At 38.5% G+C, this 9,434-nt stretch overlaps 1 long non-coding RNA gene across 1 annotated transcript in view; it reads right to left on the bottom strand.

Annotated features, from left to right (window-relative positions):
• Positions 1–2,055: 2,055 nt before the first annotated feature.
• The window catches only part of LOC146662959 (uncharacterized), a 77,543-nt gene continuing 70,164 nt past the window's right edge, over positions 2,056–9,434 (bottom strand). Inside the window, exons 2-6 of the long non-coding RNA XR_014912971.1 lie at positions 5,949–7,883; positions 4,784–4,875; positions 3,906–4,063; positions 3,422–3,479; positions 2,056–2,480 (exon numbers count right to left, since the gene is read on the bottom strand). This is a non-coding gene — a long non-coding RNA (uncharacterized LOC146662959). The remainder of the gene's footprint in view (positions 2,481–3,421; positions 3,480–3,905; positions 4,064–4,783; positions 4,876–5,948; positions 7,884–9,434) is intronic.

The raw sequence follows: 9,434 nt of genomic DNA, 5'->3' as shown, positions 1-9,434 counted from the left end.
CAACAAAAAAATATAAACTCTCCCACTCTGTTAAAAACGTCCTGTGTTCATCTTCATATTTTCTTTTTGCTGTGCATTTTTTTCCTGCCATTTTAAGGGCGAACTTGCTCCTACTGGGAAACTTTGCGGTATTTTCATCTCACACACATGTGCATTTGATGAAAACACCGTATTGAACTCAAGCGAAGCGAACGCGCACATTTTAAAACAACAACATTAAAAAAAAAAAACCCCACAAACGCAAACTTTGATATGAACGTAAGAGCCGCATGAAACCAGGCAAAGAGCCGCGTGCGGCTCGAGAGCCGCGGGTTGGCCATCCCTGAAGTAGAGCTACCTCGTCAGGCCAGTCTATTTACAACTACAGTCCAATGGGCACTTTTTCAATGATGGGGATGTACACATCCTGGACAGGGACGATGTGATGTTCGACCCGCATAAGAAGCACATTTTATGAGACCACCTTCGTGAGTATATAAAGAATAAGCACCCAATATCTACTTTTGGGACCCTTCATTGCAGACAATAATACCTGCTCCATTCAAACATCTACCACATTTGCTGAACCAGTTCCCTTCAAAGTCCACTTCAAGTTCCTTCTGGATGACTGTCCCACACAGACACAGACCATTTTCATCTAACAAAAGAGGAAATGAACTAAACTTGACCACAAAGACGAGGGTGTTGAATAACACCACTTTCTCTGTATAAAGCAAAGGGGAGACCCAACAACTACCCTTTGGACTCCTTAATTTAAAACAAACAAACACAACAAAGAAGAAACTAAAAACAAGGCACTCAAATTGGAAACATATAATTTCAACATCAAGAGGAAATGTATTTGGGCCCCACCATTTTGGAGAGAGCAAGCAAGTACAACTGTCTGGAACTTCCCAATAATAAGGATATTCTACAAGACCACCTTCTCTGTATATAAGGAGTATAAGGAGTAAGTAAGATTTAAAAGCTTCATTGTGTGGGATTATAATATTATTTTATGCCATGTTAGACCCCTAATTAAAGATTGTGAATTATTATGTAGTTTTAGTTTGCATTATTCTCCTGAATTAGAAGCTGATAACTATTGCATTTGTTAAACTGATTTGCATTACATTAGACTGCTGATTTATTGTGAATGAATGATATTGTCTTATGATGCATTATACTGCTGAGTTATAACAAATACTGTTCGCAGAAAGTCATCGCCTTATTTATCTGATTAGAAGAGAACAGAACATACTGGAGAGGTTTTCTGCCCCATCTCAGCAGGAGCAGATAAACAGGGAGCCAAGGTCGTAGCTTAGGTGCTGTTGGAGCCAAGTCCAGGCCAATATTTCACTCAGTTACATCATGCCATATTTAAGTATTTGTCATGATCTTTAAGTTTTTATTATAATCTTGATCATTTTATGTTATGATGTAATATGCTGTGCTACATAAATTAATCCTGCTAAGATTTTATCCTATTAGTCTGTTGTTGTTGTAAAGTGTTGGTAGATGTCGTAAAGGGGTGTGTATTTGGCCCGCATGCGGAGGGGTGTGGGTAAAAAAGGTTAGGTAAGCAAGCAGGTCCACAGCAAGTCCACAGCAACCACCATAGCAACCGCCTAGCATGACCTTAAAAACATATTCTGTCTTCATAACTATCAAAAACATGAAATGATTTGCAAAGTGTGAAAGTGTTACAGCTGCAGAGAGCTATGGCGGTATCTTTGGAAGCTGTTTACAGCTAATAATATACGATGTAACCATGGAGACAGTCAGTCACGTGAGCTAGCGGTGCATGTTTACTACAGTGAATAAGGTGATTGCGTGCACAGCGTCCACACGCTGCAGGGGGTAAAGACATTACTTCAGTATTGTTTTATATTGATATATATTTGCCTTCTGTTGACCATCACCTCAGGTTCACCATTACAGTTTCAGCATACAGATGCAAACTGTCTAAATATCAACACATTCAAAAACTCATGTCTCAGAAATAAGCACAGCTGTTCATGTTTGTCATTATAGTTTTATTTGTAAGAAAATTATGAACTTCATATTGTGCATCAAATAAAAGAACATTTCACAACTCTGAGTCAACAGAAACAGGAAGCAGAAATGTCTCTAATGTAGACGTGTACAGTGTAGTGTAAGCATTAAAAGATCATGAAGGAAACACTAACATTTATGTGAAACTAATTGTAATAAAAATGAGCAGGTGCTTTATAGATGTAAAAGAAAGAATCTGAAAACAACACTTTTTTGGTCTAAGTGATCAAAGTAGAAAACAGAACTGATGTTCAAGGACAAACCACAGCTGCACTAATATTACACATCTCCATTGTTGTGGTGAACAGACATGTTGCTTTTAAAACCACATGCAGTGTGTGACCGTGACTGTTCACTGAGACCATGAACGCCACTTCGCTGAAGCCTTCGCCTTCTTCTTCTTCTTCTAAATTGGAAGCAGAAGGAGCACGAGCTGCTTTGATCTACTGAAAGGAAAAAGCAGAACATCTGAGCTGAAACCAGTCAGCTGAAATCATTAAGATAGAAACAATCGTTCAATGCAGTGTCTCGGGTGGCTTAGCCTGTTACAACTGTTGATACAAGCTAAATACGGTTAACACACAGTGTCAGGGAGCTCCAGTGTGGGAACTAGTGGCTTTAGGTTTGTAGTCATTTAACTTTCATCCATCCATTCATTTAATTCAGGAGGAAGAAATGTCAGGTTGGTGCAGGCTGGTTACATGCATTTGGTCCCATGCTGTCTTTAACTAAATGACTTGGTTCACTTTATGGCTGGGCTGTATGTGGGGTTATATCATGTTATTTGGGCAGGAGTTCCTGTCCTCTGTTAGACTTAGAAAGTTTCTCCATAAGTAGAGTTTCTAACTCTTCTAGCACATCTGTGGCTGACAGCTTTTTGGTGGCTCTTTTTACCCCACACTGGTTGTGAGTGTGTAAATAGCCCCACTAGTTCTTTTGGGTTGCAGTTAACTGGGGAGGAGGGGTAGGTCTGCCATGACTAGAAGAATAACAATTATCTGGGATACATAAATTTCATAATGCATGCATATATCTCTATAAACCTGCCTGAGGGCTGTCATTTTTACATTCAGTTATTTCTTTGTTGAATCTAAATAATGAATGTGTTACAGTTAAAGTGAAACACTGGTCAGTGTAAATGGCTCATTGGGACACAGAAACCTTTAAATTAAACCTGATATCTAGTGTCAAACAATATCAAAGCTGTAAAAGATGTTTACAGTCAGAATTTATAAAACTATGATTGTAAATAAATTCAAACAAGTGAGCTTTTCTCTTTGTGCTGAATATCAACACTGTGGTTTCTTAGACTGTAAGCTTTACTTCAGCGCAACCAGTTGTAGAAGCTGCCACTCCAAAATGTCTTTTGATAACAAGAAAAAAATACCTTTTCAGTCCACGGCCTGAAGTTCTTCTCCGACATCTTCTGCAATCGGCTTTGTCTGCTGGTTTGAAGACAATAAACCACAAAAAAGATGATTTAGTCGCTTTGTCTGCATCATGCAGCTCGAATGTGTCGTGTAACGATGTTGAATAGCCGTCGTTATCCCTCTGCTGCGTCAGTAGGATTGTACTGTACAGCATCTCATTGATATGTGAGGAATGCTAATGTAACACGATAACAGACTTACATCATTAAAATATAAAGTGCAGGAGATATTTAGATATTTTTATATTTATATTACATTTTATAGCTGACGGATATTACTAAATAGACAGAATTTACTAAATAGCTGGATGAACATGAAAAATATGTCTATAATAACAAATGACCATGAGAGCCAGTAGAATTAATTCAACTGGACACTCGAAAGACGTCCTTAAATGCTCTTTAAGTGGCAGAACAGACGAACAAACAGTTAATTGCTTACTTGAGAAGAAATCTGCTCAGCTACTTTGAAAACAGCTTCTAACTGGTTCCTCCTTTAACAGGATGGCTGCTCAGGGGTAAGGCCATCATGCAGTCCAGCAACCTTTATGGTTCTGCTTTGATTCACCAGGAACTATTAGGGAAACCTTCCAGCGCCTCCTGTGAAAGACACAGGCATAAACACAAACATTTATTAACATGTTCCACAGTCTTCCAGTTTGATTTTCTCATCCTGTGGACAACAATGTACATGGATGCAGGTTTATTGTTAACTTTTGTAAGGTTTATTTAGTGAACATATCCAGCTGCAGCTCCACTGTGATCCTGAACTGGATAAGCACTTAAGAAATGTGTCAGTAAATGGACAAACATCAACTTACTATATTTATCCAAACAGACGGGACCAATAATGCTTCACTGAGTTAGAGACTTTAACGTCTCTTCTATGTAAGAATGTCTCGTGCTGATATACCTGCAAACTTGACAACAAAGGTTTTTCAGACTGCATGTAGCTGTCCTCTATGTCAGCTCACACATTTACATTTATGTCACACTTATTTCTGCTTTCCCATTTTATAATTATTACTTACATTTTGATTAGATACCTTGAGTTTGTAAATGATCAGATTACATAATTGGAATACAATGTATCCAATTCAGGGCTGCGGGAGGATGAAGCCTATCCCAGCTGATACAGGACAGAGACAGGCTGCCAGTTTATCGCAGGGCTAACACAATATGTGTAACAGAAAATCGACTTAAATGTTTGATATTTCTTATAATAATCATAATTATGACTATTATTTAAAGGTTTCTTCATGAATACATTTTGATTTTTTATAACCTCTAAAATATAAACCTGAGCTGTTAAATTCTGACCTCTGACCTCACTGCAGCTCCCTCTTGGAAGTACGTCTGCTTCTTGTCTACCCCCAGTGTTGACTGCCTGCCCTTGATATCACGTACTGTACCTGAGGAACAAAAAAGGACAAACACTTGCCTTCATTTAAGAAGTACATTCATACAGAGGTAATCTATGGAAACACACTAGTTCAACCTTTGGGAGGAATCAGTTCCTGTGAAACATTTCTGTAAATGAACATCATGTGGAGAATGAATGAAATGAGTTCTTCAGGTGACTCAGCAGTCCCACACTGACAAATGAAATCTAGTTAAACTATTAAGCATATTTGCTCTTCTGAAATCTGTGTTAAACAACAACAAACATAAATTAGTAACAAAAATACAGCTGAGTAGAGGCTTTACAAACCACCAGCAGCCATAATGCTAAATTTTAATCTTCAAATGTTTCTGAGCCGTCTTCAACCTGCTTTTAACACATTAAAGTCCCACAGTCAATGCAGCCTGACTCAATCCTAAATGTTCAGCACACAGAGACACAGAGGTGCCGTTTAAAGTTTAGTGATAACCTGAGTCACTGATCATTTGCAGTATTACAGAGTCTGGCAGTCTTTGCATGGTGTCCACGTCACTGTAAGTTTCTAGCTGACTCTCAGGTGTGACAGGTGTGCCAGCAGGAAAGAGTAATAATAGCCTGCATCCTGAGGTTTGTCATGCAGGATTAAAGGAGCCAGGCTTTGTTCACACAGCTAGGATTGTATTTTACACTGACCCTGGGTCAGTATAAGTATCATACAGTTTAAACGAAGCACTGAAACTTGCACATATTTATTACAGATGCACTGAAGCTAATCGAGATATTTGCTGTCAATCTGTGGCTGCGATTAAACACTTTACTGGAAACTTTATTAACCAGTAACTTCATCAGTCATGACAGAAGCTAATATTTCTGTGCTAACATCGTTTAACAGTAACAGCTTTCCTCCAATATAAGCTAACGTTTACACCGTAACTTTAAGCTAGCACCATAAAGACGGTAAAACACGTAATAATATCTACAAATGCATCTTAAAGCTGTTATATTAGCACTCGGTGTATTACTAACATAACCACATTAACATTACTGACACTCGCTGACTTTTAATAGTCATTCTATAAATGCTGTCCGTTTAAATGGTCTTACCTGTACACACTGCATATCCACCGGATTCCAGCCAGAGTGGATTCTGGAGTCTCCCACGCTCCTGTTAGTGATCCTCCATCTGGATGGATGAGAACAACCTTCTGAACAATCTAGCAGGACATGGCCGATATCTATGGGACAGATTTGTGCTAATAACGTCCATTGTTTGGACTGATAACAGCCGAAGCGGGTGAATAAAGTCACCCAGTAGCTAGCTGTGCCATTACCCAGCATACATCACTCCCTCCATAAATGCAATAAACCATACAAAAGTATCGTTCTACCTGTTTCTCAGGTAGTTGTTTACATTATATAATTTATTGTGTTCAGTATACGTCACTACAATGTGATTTCGGAAATATATAAATATACGGACAAAAGGCTCTTCCGCGGCAATCTCTTCAATCGGAGGACCCTTCACGTCAGTTGCTGACGCGAGGGGGGTACCCTGCGCGTCCATAAGTGCAGCAGAGGGAGCCTGACCATGCGTCACACGTTTGACGAGTTGGGAGTGAGAACGTGTTGCATTATCCCAAATCAAATGTTATTGCCCTCAGTCCTCGTCCTCCTCAGATAATACAAATCCTTCTACAAAATTCACAAATGGTCTCCACACCTTCTCAAAAACATCCAATTTCCTTTTCAGTATACATGTAGGGCAGGGATAGCTCAGTAGGTAGAGTGGTGGCCCCATGATCGGAAGGTCGGGGGTTTGATTCCCCTGAACAGCTACCCTGAGGTACCCCTGAGCAAGGTACCGTCCCTACACACTGCTCCCCGGGCGCCCAGTGGCTGCCCACTGCTTCACTGAGTGAATGGGTTAAATGCAGAGAGGGATTTCCCCCACGGGGACCAATAAAGTACACTTTCTTTCTTATGTTATCCGCTCCAATGGCAAAGCCGCCATCATTTGTTTTATCCACTGAGTGATACTTGGTTCCCTTGTTCTTTTCCATTTTAGTGCGATTAATCTTTTTGCTTGTAACAAACCCATATCTATAAACATTCTGTCACTTTTTGTGTACCTCATGTTTTCTGGGTACAATCCCAGAATAAGGAAGCCAGGATCCAAAACAATCTCTTTGGATAATATTTGTTTCATAGTTTGTGTTACTGCAACCCAAAAAGAGCCTATCTTCCTGCAATCCCAAATACAATGCCAAAAAGTTACCTTTATCTTCATTACATTTATTACAAGTGTCTGGAATATTAGAGTTGTACTTATTTAATTTTTCGGGAGTAACATATGTTCGCATTAACCATTTGTATTGCAACAACCTTAGTCTAGAATTGATAGTTTGTTTATGAGCTTTTGCACAAACCAATGCCCATTGTTCCACGGATATGTCTTTCTTTAAATCATTTTTCCAGGCGTTCAACCTTCCCAAAGAATTGTCAGATGTTTTGGACCTAATCAATTTATATATTTCTGATATTGCCCCTTTTTTTGATCTGCTTTTGCTAATTATGTCTTCCAATTCTGATTTTGGTGGTTTGGTGCAGGTATTCTTTTGATTCGCTCGAATGTAACTTCTAATTTGGAGATATTTGAAAAATTGTTTTCTATCTATATTATATTTATGTCTAAGCATATCAAAGGACATCATATCTTGAGAATCTGTTGCATACAAATCTTGGATTTTTTGGAGTCCTTTAATTGACCGTTGTCTAAAAACTTCATCCTCTCTTCCAGGTCTGAAGTCCTGGTTTCCCCACATTGGTGTAAACTGTGACAGTACAACAGGTTCCCTCATATATCTTTTTACATCATACAACACTTTGACCATGTTCTTTACCATCGGATTTTTTGCCTTTTTAATCAAGTTTATTGCTGTGTCTGAGAAAAAATATAAAGGCAAAGGTGGATTCAAATTAATACTTTCCATCTCTGACCATTGCGGGGCGTTATTTAAGTCAAAATAGTATCTTATAGACCTGATTTGACATGCCCAGTAATACCACTCAATATTTGGACACATGACACCACCCTCGTTGTATGGTAGATGCAACAATGATAATCTTATCCTTGGTCTCCCATTTTTCCATAGAAAACCGAGAACAAGCTTTTTGATCCTGCTAAACCAATCAACAGGAGGCGGCAGGGGGATGTTCTGATACGCATAAAGCACCTTTGGCAGTATACTCATTTTGTATATTAATCCGACCAATTAAAGAAATTGGTAGAGACATGCATCTGTCCACTATCTCTGTTATTTCTTTACAAAGTCTTTCATAGTTATTTTCCACGATCTCACTTAATTTGGGCGAAATCATTATTCCTAAGTACATAAAGTCCTTTACTGTCTTAAAATGAGATGTTACTATGGGTGGGTTTTTCCTTTCTTCTTCATTTAGTAATAAAATTGATGATTTAGATTTGTTAATGACATACCCTGATATTTGACCAAACTCCCCTATCAATCTAAGCAGAGCAGGTATAGATTCTGTTATTTTAGAGAGATATACTATTACATCGTCTGCGTACAACGAAATCCTATGTTCTACTTCATTTACCATAATTCCTGTCAATGATAAACTCGAACGTACGGCTATAGCAAAGGGTTCCATAGCTAATATAAACAACAGTGGGCTTATCGGCGAGCCTTGTGGACATCCCCGTTTCACCCTTATTGGTTTAGAGATATTTTTGTTTGTCAAGATTTCAGCAGTTGGATTTGAGTGTAATAATTGTATCCATCTTCGAAACACATCTCCATAACCAAATCTAGTCAGAACATCAAAAAGATAAGGCCACTCGACCCTATCGAATGCTTTTTCAGCATCCAGTGAGAGAAAGGCCCTCTCTGAAGAATTGTTTAGTCCGTCTATAATGTTAAAGACTCTTCTCACATTATGTAGACCTTGGCGCCCCAATATAAAACCGTTTTGATCTCTATGAATTACTGAGGGGAGAGTATCTTGCAGACGTGTTGCTAATATTTTACCCAACACCTTAAAATCAGAATTAAGTAAGCTTATCGGCCTCAAATTTTCACATTTATTACTCGGTTTTCCTGGTTTAGGTAACAAAATGATTAGTGATCCTGTTTTAGGAAGACTTCCTTTGCTTAATGATTCCTGATACATTTTGTGGAAAAGAGATATTTTATTTTGTATTCTTATGATGACAGTTTATAATCATAACCATCATTGATTAATCATTTACCATTGTTGAACCAGTTGACAGAATAATGTTTGAACCACATATAGGTTACTCTGACTAGATTATTAATCTACACAGATTATCAGTACTTTAATCAGTCCATTGTTGTTCTGTATTATACTCAACATTTGTTTAAAGCTGTTTCACAGTTCTGTAACCACTTAGAAGCCTGTGGGTCCTGCTGGACCCTGCCTAGGTCTATGTTCAGTTCTGCACGTACGCAGGCCATTAGAGAACTTGCACAACACTTTATGTAAGACGCACGTTTACACACACACTTAGTAAGAATAGGAGGGTCGTCTGAGGACAGTTTTCTGATAGAT

This window comes from Rhamphochromis longiceps, linkage group LG8 (assembly GCF_057381845.1).
Source record: "Rhamphochromis longiceps isolate RC_006_pf linkage group LG8, R_longiceps_female_GT1.1, whole genome shotgun sequence".
NCBI classification, from domain to species: domain Eukaryota; kingdom Metazoa; phylum Chordata; class Actinopteri; order Cichliformes; family Cichlidae; genus Rhamphochromis; species Rhamphochromis longiceps.
Note: the sequence above shows the minus strand (reverse complement) of the source record. Positions and strands in the feature narration are given on the sequence as shown.